We start from the raw sequence: 16,492 nt of genomic DNA, 5'->3' as shown, positions 1-16,492 counted from the left end.
AACGTACCCCTATTTTCCCCACTCCCACGGTCCCCCTTCCTGCCTGCTTCCATTAGACCTGCAATGGGATACCTCCCTATTCTCCTGACCCCAATGTCTACAATCGTCTCTTGACCTGTCGCTCTGGGTATCCGCAACCGTCTCCCAAGTTCTCAGATCTGGCCTCAATTCTCTAATCGAGTGGGCCGTGGTCCTCTCAGATCCATCGGTCCTCTTAAACCCCCCTGTTCCCTAGAAGAATCTGCCGCTGCTGCCAAAGGGGTGCTCCTCTCTATAGGTCTGGACCATTGGTTCCACTCGTCCGCCACATTACTCCTACCTTCGCTGGTATTTCTTTCCCTGTCCATTTGTGACAGACTCTCGTTTTGGGTCTGTTCTGGGTTGTACACTGATACTATAGGACCTATGGTGACAGGTACGGTCAGAGCATCTGGTAGCCTCTGGGAACTGACTCCCTCTTCACAGTGTACCTGCTGTACAGTGAATCTTCCCACTACTCTTGCTTCTGGGGTCCGTTGAGGTACCCCCTCACCTTCCTCCGAGCCAGACCTGTCCCCTACTGGGCCCAAGTCGCTCTCTCTTAGGACTCCACCGTCTACTACCGATGTCTCTCTTCCTGTTGGTGGTGGTGACCTCCCTTCTATTTCTGGATTATATGGAGGTGGTCTCTCCGACAACAGTCTCTCTATCAGACTGTCTTCTGTTTCACTATCATCATCCTCTGTGCTCTTTTTCTGCGTTTCCCCTGCATTGACCAACAGTGGGTACAGTCTGTCTCCCTCTATGGTCTGCACTCTCCACCTCTTGGCCAGTGCATCCCACCTCGCGTCCTGTACCGCTCTGACTGATCTCTTCACTCTTTCCTGTCTTCTATCCCTGTTCTTTTTGTGGGCTGCCCTGATCCATGCATTTAATGCTTCAAAGTGTGTTGGTCTAGGCAAAGGTCGCAAAGAAGACATAATCGCTTTTAGCTGGTACAACACCTCTAATCTGAATGTCCCGTACCTAGGAAAAGTCAATTCCTCATTCCCGTCAGTCATCTTACACCAGTTCTCAAGCCACAATATAGTATGTAACCCAACATTCGTAGCCATGTAATGGGCTGGCGTATCCTCGGGTGGAGCCGCTTCCCCACCCCGAGGTTCTAGCTTCTTTTCTCCCGAAAAACAACTTCGCAATCCTTTTAAACATTTCATGATGAAACCCACAACATTTCCTTGTTTACTATGCTCGTTTACTTCACAATGACAATCCACCAATCCCAGCGCGGCTTTACTCTAACCGCCCTATCCCAGCGCGGCTCTTCCTGACATCACTCGCCTCCACTTTTGCAGAAGTTCCCCTCCTTTCTCCGCTCGTCTCTTGGTCATGCATGCGTCCCAATCATACACTTTGAAATGATCACTTCCGACCAAGCAATCACTTCTCTGACTGTACGTCCACAGTCTGACTGTAATTGTCACCGACTGGCGAATGTCTGTCCGCTTAACAACCAAAAAATCGCCTCTCTGATAGGTTTCATGCACACGGCAACTTCCGACCAGCGTCCGTTACCCACGCATTCACACATTCGTTCCCCCTATCTCGGTCCTGCGGGCGATCAAGGGTACCTCATGATCCCCTTTCAATGGTCGACAATTACTGTAGATGTTCGATACACCCGAACCACTTAAACTCTCCTTGAGCTTAAGATTTTCTCCGGTTGCGCCCGCTCACAACCTGTTCTCCTTTCACGCTACAGGCACTCAACTCTGCAAGACAATAAAATTCAACAACATAATACACACCGCAATCTAGCACACATGACCCTTTTTTATATTCACACTCTTACGACCTGCTGCTTTCTGCCGCACCGTCACTCTCCATCATTTTCAGTGGAACGCCATCCTCCGTCCGCGGTTCTGCAGACGCACATCTCCAGATCTCTATGGGCCTTGGGGAAATCTTAACCTACTCTAGATTACCCTCACTCCAGAAGATAAACCATCCTACTCTGCTACCAACTGGAAAGGTGAGATTTTCACTCTAGAATCAGAATAATATTTCTAGAATCCCTCCACAGGTCGACTAGACCTTTTTACCTGTCATAGAGTGTAGAAGGCAATCTATCCTAACATCATAATGTCAAGTTGAGCTATCCCCATTCGTTTGCCCAAAGAACCACTGACAAAAAGTCAAGTTTAAAGATTTATTATAAAGCCAAAAGCAGTTGTGTATATAAACACCTCAGTAACAGATTCAAAAGATAAACAGGCACTAATACAAACATGATCCTACGGAAAAGTCTCAGTCGACTAAGAAACAATACAAGTATCAATTCCAAGACCACTAGACTAGCAAGAATTGCTATAATTTGGGTTTTAGTAGGCATAGAAGAAAAGAAGAAATACATCCAGATTAATCTGTCCCTATACTATACTAAGTGACATCCCTACTTAGCAAAATTCCCTCCTAACAAAGGTGTCAGCCGTGGTGACTTCCAAAGAAGCACACTCACTTGGTTCAGACTTAGCCTAAAATCCCATCTCGCATAGCAAAGCTCTCTGCCTACCCAGCATCTTTCTTCGTCCTCATGCGCATCTGCTCTGCTCTCCTACCGGGGTGCTGTCCCTAATACAAACCTCACAATATGGGCGACACGCCCTAAGGTACGCCCCTCTCAAGAGTATTAACTTTCAAAGAAAACTCCATTACGACATCTTCATCCTTGTTCGTTGAAAAACGTCCTTGGGTCCCAGAGTCTTCTCCTCTTGAAGTTGCTTCCCTAAATTCCGCAGCCACTCCTCCATGTCTGGGACTACCATCCTAACGCTCATACACAATGGGCCCTTCTCTACTATCTCTAGTTAACCTTGCACCTGCAAAGGAACGCACATAAATCGATTCACAGTTCCATGCTACTTGCAATTAATTTTCTAAAGCAACCTTCTAGGAAAGACATTTCCATGATTTAATGTGAAGTGAAACATTCTTAGTTCGGCCTACACCGTCTTTCTCCCCACCTGGGCCTCTGCACGTTTCGGGATATCACGTTCTAACATTGGCAAACATTTTCCTGTTCATTAGGCCTTCATCGTTATAATAAAAAGAATACATTTTCTAACTTAACATTTCTATGTTGTTATATGAATACAATAGTGAATTTCTAAACATGCATTTATATAAATCAATGACTATTCGGATATCCTTTAACTGAATTAAAATTTCAATGCAAACAACATTTCTAAGTTAACATTGCATTAGTATTTTCAAAGTACTACACGTTACAGCTATGTAAATTCCGGCACAAGGTTTCATAGTTCTGCGCCACATTTAAACATGGTTATAATCCTTTATATATGTGGGTGCTGATTATACATGAATATGGTGCACCCCTACAATTTCTAACTCAGTTTTGCGCTCTCTCAGTACCTTTGCCCAAAAGAAACAGGTAGAGTGTGACAAATGTAGTAAGTGGCAATGAAAAAACAGTGGAACGAAAAAGACACGAGATAAGACTGGGAGGTAAGGCGAGAAAGGATATGTAGAGGCAGGGGCATGGACAGAGAAGAACAGAGGATTAACCAGGGTACCAGGAGCAGGGAGATGGAGAGGAGACAGAGGGGATACCCGTTGGAAACAGGCAGCATCCAGTGAAAATATATCTCTGCCCTCTGGATCCAGTTAGTCAGTGAGACATACCGGTGCAAGAGAGTTATTAAAGCAGGGCACAGCAGTTCTTGTGCATGTTTATATAAAACACTCGAGTTACATAACCCTGCCCTTCACGTGACAGTTTCAGGCCTTCTGTTTTCCTTTCTCTGGTCTTGGCACGCATTTCACCTGAAAGCATGTTAAATATGCGCCGGTGAGTAGCTGTTGATTCTGCGCGGCTTGAAAGCCCTCTGCGGTCCACGGTTCGGTGACTTTGAAAGAGCAGCGATAGGAGAAGGATCAACAGCAACCTTAGCCCGAGGGGGAAAGTGAAAGAAGGGATGGCTGAAGCATTCAAGACCCTTGACGCTCAGAGAAGGGGGCCACGCTGCAGGAGGTCCTTCAGAGGCTGCTGTCTGTCGGCGCACACAGAAAAAAACGTGTTGTTTCGTAGTCACTTTCATCACATGTGTCTGCTTTGGAGCACTGTAGGTGTTTAGTTGGCAGTGAAATCGATAAGGCACCAAACAGTCAAATAGAAATGAACTTTCTGTAATCTCATCAAGGCACAGGGTGACAGTCCTGAATGTTGATTGTTCAAAGACAGCGGTCAGAGATTAAAATGCAATGACACAAACTACATTCTGCTACAAACTGTGTATAGTGCGTAGGAAGTTAACAAGCACTGGCAAAGCCAATAGGTCTGGCATGAGTTTGCACATTATGACCAAACCTACTCGCTCTACCAATGGATCTTTCAAGGGCGCTGCTAGGACGCAACAAAAGGAGGCCTGCCACGAACTCCAAAGATGTAATGAGTGGTCCAGGGGAAGGGTCAATACATCTCCTCAGCGGTCCATCAGTAGGATCAGAGGCTGAATGGTGCAACCGAAGGGGCCTGGCAGGCTCTCTAACTACGTGATACACATTCCACTGCCGAAAGAGGCGGCCCACTGAGCATACAGATGCAGTGATGAGAGGCTCGAACATTGGTTTTTTTAACTACAGCGTGTACTGCCCTGCCCTCCGAAAATGCATTGAGCACTTTAAACATACCATTCCCCCATGTAACACCTACCTGGACAATGGAACTCTGGGACTTGCAGTTCCTATGATCGGCAAGAGATGGACGAACACATGACCGGGGGCGGAGTGTCTTTCCTACCAATGGAAATGATGCAGGACAATTTTAAACACGGATGAGGGAGCATTTCCGAGTATTGGGGCATCTCATGGAGGCCAGCCAGGCCGAAATGCATTATGCCGTGTGATCACCAATAAAGAGCTTCCGTGGAAATCCCTGTGTGGCCTCTGCTTCTTCATCCTGGAGGAGTTGGCTGGGTATATATATATATATATATATATATATATATATATATATATATCTCCAAAAGAAACCTTCCCTCCAAAAAAGAAAGACGAGGCCACAGAAGGGCAGCCAATTGGAGCCAGCTTTATTGTGGATGCACCCGACCTGGCGAATGCATTTCGGCATATGGTAAGCCTTCTTCAGCGCCTGGGGTGTTTGTCAAGGAAGCAGGTAATAATACATCGGTTTAAATACCCGCCTCCTCCTTGCTGCTCGATGTTAGTTCCGCCCCCTCCAGGTGAGATACATTGCAATCGCCTCCCGATGGACGCCCAGCAGCTGGCGCCTACAGGTCCCAAAATGCAATGCCAAGGTGGGTAGGCGTCGCGGGGATGGAGCAGAGTCAGGGATGCCAAAAAACTCCCCAAAGTCACAGTGTCCCAAAGTCAAACACGCTCCTTTGGCCCCCTAGACCGCAGCAACCACCAAGTCGTTGGAGTCCTCACAGCGGGGTCCAAGCAGAAAATCCGCCTCGTCCCGCGAGCAGCCAAATGACTGCCACACCGCTCTATATCTTCCACGGCTTGACGGTGGGCCCAAGGAAATCCAGTAACCTGGAAGCAACAGCGATTCCGCCAAGACAGAGACCAGTGAATCCTGGGCCAACTGAATGCTGCGGGAGCCTCGTAGACGAGATACTGGACATCGCATTTGAAATATCCAAAATAAACCTTCCTATATATATATTCGAAGCTGCTGATCAAGGCTTCTGGGCAGCTGAAACTGTAATGAGAAAATGAATTAAACTTTCCGCTGCTGCAACTTCTTCTGTGTCCTGAGAGGGCATTTCTTAACATTTTCTTGTACTTCGGAGATTGAATTCTGGCGTGCTCTGCTGGCACACGCACCACCTCGCGCGGGTCCGTTATCCCGAAAGGAGCACTCTTTTGTATGGATATATCAGTTCTTAATTATATGTTAATTCACTCTTTCAATATGGAATAACGCATTTTGGCAGAAACAGCTGCCTTGTTCACATATATACGTATAACATATAGGTACTTATATGTGGAGTTAGATTTAAAAAATCTGAACTTACCTGTCAAAATTCAATTTTCAATATTCTGTCCTCAATATTGTATTCCACCTACATTCTGGTGTTGATATTCAGGGTGCCCACAATATAACATATATCCTGGTACAACAAAATATATGGGAAAAAACAAAAGGGGACTATTTTTCCCTAGCACTGTAACTCTCTGCAAAATGCCGCCCAACAGCCAATGGCTAAATATCAATGCTGAAAGGTAAATGCTGCACATTGCATGTTCTATTGTGTGTTATGTAGTGTATGTTGTTAGACCCAGGATCCCTGGTTGGCTGAGGTATGTACCTTGGGTCAAATAGGGACCTGCATTTCCACGTCAGGGAAAGGAAGGTCACCTCTAGAGATAGCCCCCGCTCACCCCCTTAGTAGCTTGGCACAAGCAGCCAGGCTTATCTTTAAGGCAAATGTGTAAAGTATTTGCAACCATGCTCACAGCAACCCAATGATGACACCACAAATGGACTCCACACGAGTTTATAAAAACGCGTATACATTTTATATAGGAAGATATACGATAAGACCACACTATATAAATCCAACATATGAGTATGTGTACTGTTTCTTCTGGCTGCCTGTTAGGCCAGCCAGACCTTGTAAGTTCTGGTGATATTAATGAGCATTTCTAAACATTCCAGTGTAATCTTAATACCATGTTATGCGGTTCATAATGCTAGAATCAGGCACTTTGTAATGTAAAAATAATGCAATGCGTAACACAACAATCATGCACTTAGCAATGTAAAAATAATGCAACATGTAACGCAACAAGCCGAGAGCTCAAGACCGATTTACAAAGGCAAACTTGGACCAAAAGTCTAAGTTTAGAACTGAATTCTGAGTTTAGACCTAAAGTCTAACTTTACTAGTAGTAAAGTTAGACTTTTGGTCTAAGTTAGACTTTTGGTCTAAACTTAGACCAAAAGTCTAACTTTATTATCAGTAAAGTTAGAATTTAGGTCAAACTTATGGTCTAACTTTACCTTTGTGAAACGGGCCCAGTGTGCTTAGTCAGATCTATTGCCTTTGCCAATGCTTGTTACGCATGTTAACACAGTCTGAGCAAATGTTTCATCTCACTAGTAACAGTGTAACACCAAAATACAGCAATAGGCAACAGAAAGGTACTGGTCAACGTTTGGGAAGGGCTTTTCACTGCACAGCAACACATCTTGCTTCCTATTTAGTAACATTTGATCTGTTTGGGCTTCAAACAACCTTTTGTTTCTGAAATCAACAGGTTATGTATGCAACAGATGATGGATTATGTGGCAAATGTAACAAATGTGCATAAAAAATACACCACTACCATAAAATTGCATATTTCCAGTGACCTTGTATAGGTGTCACCAGGTATGCATGAGCGGTTTGAAATGGGAAATCAAATCGGTATTGTATTTGTCATGGACATCAGCAGAGATGGTGGAGAGGTATTTTTTTAGGTAAATGCACATCACTGCACAAATAAATTAGGTGGTAGGGCTTATCCCTTCTTAGAGAGAGGAATGGGCCACTAATTTATTTAACTATCATTTAATTACGCTGGACCAAGGCAACTCTATCTCCTTCAACAAGATCTCTATTTTTGAATAAAATGTTATAGCTGAAGGGAATATGTTGGTTTTATCAGTTGTGTGGGAGGTACTGAACAAAATCCCTATAGTGGACAGTATGTGGTAAGCGTGATTAAGGAAGGCACCAAGGAGATAGGGCAGTTTTTGTGTCTTTTTCAAACAGAGGAGTGCTCGGAGCAGAAGAGGTCCATTATGACTTAATCTTGCCTCAAGGTTGAATTTTTATCTGCAGTTGTTACCTGCTGTTCGCTCAGAACATTAATGTAAATTTCCTTTTGCCTACTTGGGATCGGTGGAGTGTGTCAACGAGGATTGGCCACATCCTGTCACTTAATCATACACTCTGTCATCCGTGGACCACGCAGGTAAGATCTGTGGGGCCGTGTTGAGAGGGGGGTGGGGTTCGACAGATGACGATGAGGGAAAGTTAATGATTTATTTCATTTTTCGTGGTCGTCTGTCAAATTCCCCTCCACTCCCCAACCCGGCCCCAAAAAGCTTACCTGCACGGGCCGCGACTGCGCTCTTTCCAAGTCTTTTCGAGCGCCCACCAGATTCGCAGCTCCACACTTAACCTACACTGACCACTGTCATGGGGATACACAACAGAAGAAAGGTGGCCAGCCAGTCATTTGGCTCTCTCAGAAGTAGAACACACCCACCTCCCCAATCCAGCTGACACTGAAACCAGTGCACAAGAAAGCTGGCACCAGCAGCAACCAACAGGCTTGGCAATTCAAGATGAACGCAGGCCTCAGCAAGCAACCACTAACCAGCAGACAGGAAGTACTGTGTTAGGGCACCAAGCCAAAAGTCCAGTAGCATTTGCCAGAACCGGTAGCCAGATGAAGAGACAGGGGCCAGCAGGGGAGGCCGGATGTATGACGTTACAACGCATGCTTTTACCACGCATGCCTTACAACGCGGTTTTTACAACGCATGCCTTTACAACGCATAGTGCTTTGGGGCGCTGGATAGTGAATAGTTTAATTTACTATTCCAACTCCAGTCCCCGTGGATAGTAGGGAAGGTGTTGGATAGTACATTAAACCTATTCCCTATCCTAGAGCGCCCCCCAGTGCAATGCGTTGTAATGGTTTGCGTTGTAAAAGTTGCGTCGTAAAAGCACTGCGTGGTAAAAGTTGCGTTGTAAAGGATGTTCCCCGGGGAGGCCACACGCCATGTCTAGGTTCTGGAGGGATTGTTGGAGGAGGAAGAATATGTAAATTGCTCCTAAACTTTCCACCATTTTGGACTATATCTGTGCGCATCATGCTGTGCCATTATTTCATCCCATTCTCAGCTGAATACCAACGTTCTAAAATGTTTCCTCTAGCATGTTTAAGAACTATTATGCCATGGGACACAGATCCACTTTCACATCACCAGACATCACGTGGAAGGTCATGACTGGACTAGATGTTTTGCCTTATAATTCATCTGATACGCCGTACTACTGAAGCATTGCTATAAGAACGGTATGTGTCATTCCGATGACAGAAGCACATTTCACAAGCCTACATTTCTCTCAATTTACTTAGAAGAGTGACAGTATATGTACGGACTGGTTGTGATGTGCATTCAAAGTGACAGCCACGTTTTTTTCTTCATTTTTTGTGTTTTTCCGGCACAAAAGAACACGTTGTGACTGAAGTGAGCTGATGTCTGTGTGTGAAGGCTTTCACGACAGGTTTGTACTTCACTTGTAGTAAAAAACAACACAGACAAGAATGACTCTTCAGCTGAACAGGAGGGGCAGGAGGCAAGCATGGAAGGGAAAAATCCCCAGACAAAGGAGAAACCTCTTAAGTTTATAAAGCTTAAGTCACTGCGATGTACTGTGAATACAGTGACATACCACATGTATCAGAGCAGCATACTGAAGCAATGCTAGCAACTGAGTCAGAAGTGGCGTAGAAATTAGATCTATCCCAAGCCAAAGCATATATAGTTTAAAAAATATATTATATGAGACTGCACAACTAATTCTTAACTTTTAAGCATTAATACGGTTTCACTAAAAGACCAGTTAAAGCGTAAATGACATCAGGTGCCCTTTCACTGTCCCAGTGACATTATTGGAAATATCAACATATAAAATCTTCGACCTCCGTTATATCACTGAAAGTGACATTACTGTAGCACTGTATTAAAAAAACCACCAATAAGCTCAACATTAATAAAAAATAAAAAAGTTACCAATGATGAAAATCTTGCTTTGTTATCACTTGAAGGAGCCTTGTTCCACATTCTAGATTCATTCTGGAACCCCAGGCCGATGTCTCATTTTTCTCAGCATGGAAGTGTGGAGGGGAGGAAAATTGTTAGCCAACCAATCATTACAGTTCCAATAAACTATGACTCCGAAGCATCCCAGTCTCCCAAATAGATTTTGTTCGTTTATTACAAAGCCAAGAACAATTGGACATACAGCACCTCAAGGTGAGGGTGTAGAAGTACATTGGAACTAATACAAAGCCGAACCTATGAGTGAAATTAAGAAGGTGCAGCATGCACAGAATAACCAGTTCCAGAATCAGGATATAAAAAATGATGGCACCAACATCAAGATTCCCTTCATTTATTGTTTGTGGGTATAAAGCATTAGTCTGTCCCTAGTCTACCGCTAACGTGACATACCTACTCTACATTTCCCAAGGCAAGATCCATGAAGGTATCAGCTTCTGAATCTTCCTAAGAAGTTTCTTCCTGTGGGATGGGTCAAGTAACATATAGCTACAGAGCTTGCTCTAAGATGCTCTTTTTCGCAAGGCAGAAGTCTCTCCGCCACTGTCGCTAACTTCAGTACATGAACTTGTAGGTAGTATCCCAAGATGCATTGCGACATCACCCCATCCAGGCAAGTCACCTCCTTGTAGGTAACTTTTCACACAGCAGTGATGCTCCTAGGCCTTGCATGATTCCTAATCTAGCTCCAATGAGAAAGTACAACAGTCCTTTATTATCAGTACCACTGTCCAATATATCCTCTCCCCCTAAGCCTAACTCCTAAAACAAAGACATTATTCTAGTTACAAAGATGAATTCTCTACCTGCAACAGAAACATGAGAAAGGACAAATCTGACATGTACATAAAATTCCCTAACAAGTCTACTGTGAGACCTTCCAGGGGAAAAATTCAATTCAGGCCTACAGAAATCGGTCAACAAAAGGAATGGCACATAGCCTCATGAAGACACACATATAAAACGAACATTATTACTGAGCACATCTAATACGTTACATAAGCATATCATTTGTGTGAATACTTCACAGCAACATGTATGAATTCTGCATGTTTATGATTTCATCTTACCACATGTAGTTGCAAAGTTAATTTCTTCATGTTTACATTTAAATTATCTCTAACTCAACACCCTTCACGTTATTACAATCGACTTTCTAAAAATGTTAACAACTGAAAGGTTTATATGTGGATGCGAACTACCCATGAGTATAATGCATCCCTACAAATGAAAGTGCAAAATCTGCGCTTTAACAGCTCCCAATAAATACTGTCATCACACCCACATCACAACTCCCTGTAGAAAGAACCAATCTAAACAGATGTTGTAGCCAGCCTTTCCTGCCGGAGTCTTTCGAAGTTCTTGAGATTCTCATAGTGACTGTTCTGCAGTCTCTCCAGTCTCCTTTCTCGCTGTCTAAGAGAATTCTCAACTTGTCTAAACCAATGCCACTTCCACAGTTCCCATCAAGAAGATGACACAAACCACAACTATCACTATTGGTTTATATATATAGCCAAGGATTGATTTTCAAAGGCTTGCAAATGAGCTTCCAACCTTTCCAAACCCTTTTCCAACTTTGTTCCAAACACCCTCATTTGCTAAATCATGGATATCCTGATGGATGTCAGTGATGTTACTGATATACTTCCTCAGACCATTACAATGGCCTCGGATATAAGTACACCAATGTTAACCCCTTCGATGCTCATGGCGGAACGGTTCCGTCATGAGCATCGGTCGAGCTGTGCTTATGATGGAACCGTTCCGTCATGACCACACCCATTTCCATTAGGGCCCAGCACAGGAGGGGGATAATCTCAGCAGCCAAGGTGTTAAACCCTCATCATTTTACAGACTTCGCCTTCTTTTGCCACTAGCAGGTCAAAAGCAAGACGGTTTTGCATCACCATAGCTCTTATCGAGACCATCTCTCCATCTACGAGTAACAATGACTGAGTTGTATTGACTACCAACTTATCTACTATAGTTTACAACATTCTGATCTTTACATCATTTAAGACCACTCCTAAACTGGGTATCATCGCTCCAAACACATCCCCTACAATTTCTCCCACATTGGTACCAAGTCTCTCTCTTTGAGGTGACTTCCCTTCCAAACTCTTCAAATCCTCCCCATGGTATATCTCAGGAAACACAACATCCACTTAACATGTGCCATACCAATTGTTCGGAAATCGGATATACGCATTTGTCCTACAGACAAAATACACATTCTGCACCACTTCTTTTGCATCTTGTAAGAACTGCTTTGCAGAAGGATCAATAGTGAAGATGTGATCACACACACATTGTCCCACAAACATTTTGTCATAATATGTCTGTACTTGTCTGATGCAAAGCTTGGCTCGCTGTTCCCAATTTACAGCTATTGGACCACAATTTCCCCTAGCCTTGTGAGATAACTCTTCCTTGGTCCATTCAAAATGTTCTTTTCTATTGTTAAGTTTAACTTCTAATGACCTATGTCTATCTTCTACTTTTTTTTTTTAATCTGTTTATTGGCATTTGTTAGAACAATATAAAATGCTGATATTTGTTTTCATTGGTTATCATATCTGGTTATCACTTAATACACAGCACACAGGTACAATGATTTACGGTCTTTACGTTAAGCATTAATTAACATTAATCATGTACAGAAATTTCCCTTTGGGACTGTGCAGTTATGCCCGCTAGCATCATTCGGGGTAACAGTCAAGCCTGTACTTTCGCCGTCTTTTCTGCACATTCCAGAGGAAGGATGTGCTGTTCCTTTCCGAAGATAGCATGCCTGAACAGGGAGTGATATTTGACTGTGTGATTCTCCTGTTATAGATTCTCAGCATCCGCTGGGAACAAACCATACTGCCATTATTGAAACGGAGCGTAGAAAAATAAACCGAAGAAACACAAAAACTGTGAAAAAGAAGGGAAAAGAAACAAAATGAAAAGGGTTAAGACAAACTCTGGTTCAGGCTGGGGGCCATAGTGGGGACTCGGAGAGTGTGTGTGGACGTGGGAAGGGCATCTCTCGAGGCATATGCGCTCGCCACAAAGCACATCAAGCGCTTCCAAACATTGTCGTAGTGTTTCACTTATGGGGTGGGAAGGGGCCATCCACTAATGTATGGAGGCTGCACTATCTATGTTTGAACTGCTACTTTGATTTAGGGGTTCCTAAGGGTGTAAGGTGTCCTTACAGAGATCTGCAATCAGGTGTTGTGTCAGGCCTCTCAGTTCCTCTCTATGCAGTGCCCTGCCTTCGGCCCCAGCCCATTTAGTCACCTCCTGTATCCAGAGGTTAGTCCGCGTCTCCATTGGCTGTATCCATGCCACAGCTATACGTCTCCATGCCAGTCCCAGTGCTAAGTACATGAATCTATTACCAACTTTCCATTTAGGAGGGTGGGGACACAGTCCGAGCAGGCACATTGTTGCTGTTAGTACCAGGACTCGCCCTAGCCCAGCATTAATACGAGCAAGTACTGCCTGCCAAAAGATCTGCAGTCTCTTGCAACTTCAAGTCATGTGCACGAAGTCCATGTCCAGCTGCCCGCACTGTGGGAAGCTCTGCGGCTTTCTCCCACACATGGCAAAGAGTTTATGCAGGGTCATATAGGACATGTGTATAACGTTAAATTGAATATATTTGAGTCGGGTATTCCGCGAGATCTTTTTGGGGGACTCTAATACTCTGCTCCACCCTGGGTCTGTGAAGCTTTTGTCTAGCAACCCTTCCCATCTACTCCTTACGTGCAAGAGTGGGGTCATGGAGGCGTCCAACAGTGACCTATAGAACCACTTTCTCTGATGACCTGTTGTTCCCAGGGGGACCAGAGAGTGCATTACTGCAGGAGTCCCTGGCTCCTCCCGGGCAACTCCCCACGGTTTCCCAAATGCCCAAACCAGCACTTTGTACATAAGGAACTGCCCGAAGGGAGTCTGTAGCCCTCCACCAGTTCAGCGGAGGGGAGGCAGTGCCCATTTAAGTAACTGTCCCCTACATTCTCAATCACAGCTTTAGTACAGGCGGCCAACTGCTCTGTCTTTAAGACCATCTGTGGGAGTCCGTAAAGCAGACCATCCAGCGGTAGCACCGGGGAGTAACCGGACATGCATTGTTTCCAACACTGTAGTGCAGTGGTCTGTAAGGTTGTGTTGTAAGGGTCTTTGGTAGCCTGGCAGAGGAGCTTCACTATCAACAGATGGGGATGCTGCCCTCAAAGAAATGTTCCCTCTGGGTTTACCCCTCCAGCCACTGGGCCACCCGCTAACTGATAAAGATCAAAGTCTGGTACCCCCAAGCCACCCCTGCCCATAAGTCGCTGCAGAGTTTGTAAGGACACCCTCCGTCTTCCGTCTACCCAGATGAGGTCCCATACCAACGCATTAAGTGGGCGAAACCAGGCTGCTGGCATGAGTATTGGCAAGTTAGCAAAAAAGTAGGCGGGGCAACATAACCATCTTGGTCTACGATACTCTGGTCATTATGGGAAGGCGTAAGGTGCCCCAGAAGGTCACGCTAGACCAAAGTGCCCACATTAGCCTGTCGAGGTTTCCCTCCTTCAAGTCCACCAAGGAGTGGTAGATTCAGAGTCCCAAGTATTTAAAGGTATCTGGGGCCCAGTTAAGATCAGCGGAAAGGTCTTGTGATCTTGGCAGCAGTTTCTTTTGACCCACACACCAGACAGATTCCAAAAAAACCTCCTGAGTCCTAACAGCCACCTCAGTTCCTTCCCTCTCATCATTTAAATAAATCAGTTTGTCATACGCATAAAGTGAGATGGTATGTGCTCGTCCGCCCACTGTCAATTCCAGCCAATCCACCTCCAGGAGGAAGAGCGCAACCTGGGGCTCAGTCGCCAACGTAAACAACAGTAGGGATAGGGGGCAACCCTAATGAGTTCCCCGCCCTATCGCGTATTGTGGGGAGATAGTCTTCCCTGTCCTGACTCGAGCCGTGGGGACAGCATATAACAGCCGAACCCATCTCAGCCATCCTGGTCCAAACCCCATTTTCTCAAAACCTCGAAGAGATAGACCCAGCTCACAGTGTCAAATGCCTTTTTGAGATCGACTGAGAGAAGTGACGCTCATGGGAGCGACCCTGACTCCCGATGGTATTAGACCGAGTACAGTCTCTGTAGGTTATACGAAGTATTGCGTGACGGGTTAAACCATGCGAAAATCCGTTTTCGCACGGGTATGCTGGAGATCGCAAATTGGATGGCTAATAATTGCCTCCAAATAAACCCGAGCAAGACGGAAGTCATGCTGTTGGGAAAGGCCGATGAATCCCGGTCTTCCGACTGGTGGCCAGTACAACTGGGCTCGCCCCTCTCACCATCTCAGAGTGTGAACAATCTGGGCATCAAACTTAACTGCACCCTTACAATGCAAGATCATATCTCCTCGGTGGCCGGGGTGTCTTACCATAGATTAAGATTATTACGGAAGATTCTCCCTTTTATCCCGATGACGCACCGCAGAACTCTGACACAGGCAACGATTATTTGTCGGTTGGACTATGGAAATGCTCTGCTTGCAGATGTCGGTGCAACCCATGAGAAAAAGTTGCAGGTTATTCAGAACACTGCCGCCAGGCTAGTTCTGAATCAACCAGCGGGCACTCCGTCTTTGCCTCTGCTGAAAACCTTACACTGGCTCCCAGTCAAGCAAAGATCCTTTTTTAAAATCTGTTGCCTGACGTTCACTGCCCTCCAGGGCCTAGGAACAGTGTATCTCCAACAGAAACTGAAAAAGATGCGCCCAACCGCCCACTGAGGTCCAGTTCGCGACATCTACTGCATATTCCACGCATCAAACGATGTAGGACTGGGGCAGGGCTATCTCTTACTTGGCCCCTAAATACTGGAACAGCCTTCCTGTGACTCTTCAAGACATCCCCTCGTATCAGGTTTTTAGGAAACATCTTAAAGCTCACTTGTATTAGTGCTAGCTTGTCCGGTTCTCTGTTCTTGTGGTGGTAACTAAGGAAAAAGCGCCGAGATGCCCCCCGGTGATTCGCGTGCTATATTAAGTTGTAATAACATAACATAACATAACAAACCCATTTTGATATGGGTGTATAAGGTCCCGCATATGTGGGAGCAGCCGGGAAGCCAGAATTTTGCTCAATATTTTAAAATACGTATTAAGCATGGATAAGGGTCGAAAGTCCCTCACTCCCCCGTCCAGGCCGGGCACCTTGGGCAGGGGCATCACAGTGGCGGTCTGTGTGGAGTTCGGCAGTTGGCCCAGTTTGAAAAATTCAGCATATAAGGAGACCAGATGAGGGGCCAGCTCTGTAATACATTTTGTGGAAAACTCAGCTGGGAGGCCATCAGGGCCCGGTGTCCTACCGCTAGCCAGAGACATAATAGCTTCCTAAACCTCCTGTAGAGTTATGGGACCATCTATTTCTTCCACAATCTGATCATCTATGGTAGTGAGAGGCAGCGGGGTCAAAAATTCAGAGATGTCTGTCTGGGAGGTCTCCTATGGGGCAGAATACAAAATTTCATAATAGCTCTGAAACAGTCTGTTAACCCCTTGCGTGCACATAACGGAACCACGCCGTCATGAGCCATGGGTGGCGTGGGCTCATGACGGCATGGTTCC

Source organism: Lissotriton vulgaris, chromosome 10 (genome assembly GCF_964263255.1).
Source record: "Lissotriton vulgaris chromosome 10, aLisVul1.2, whole genome shotgun sequence".
Taxonomy (NCBI): domain Eukaryota; kingdom Metazoa; phylum Chordata; class Amphibia; order Caudata; family Salamandridae; genus Lissotriton; species Lissotriton vulgaris.
Note: the sequence above shows the minus strand (reverse complement) of the source record.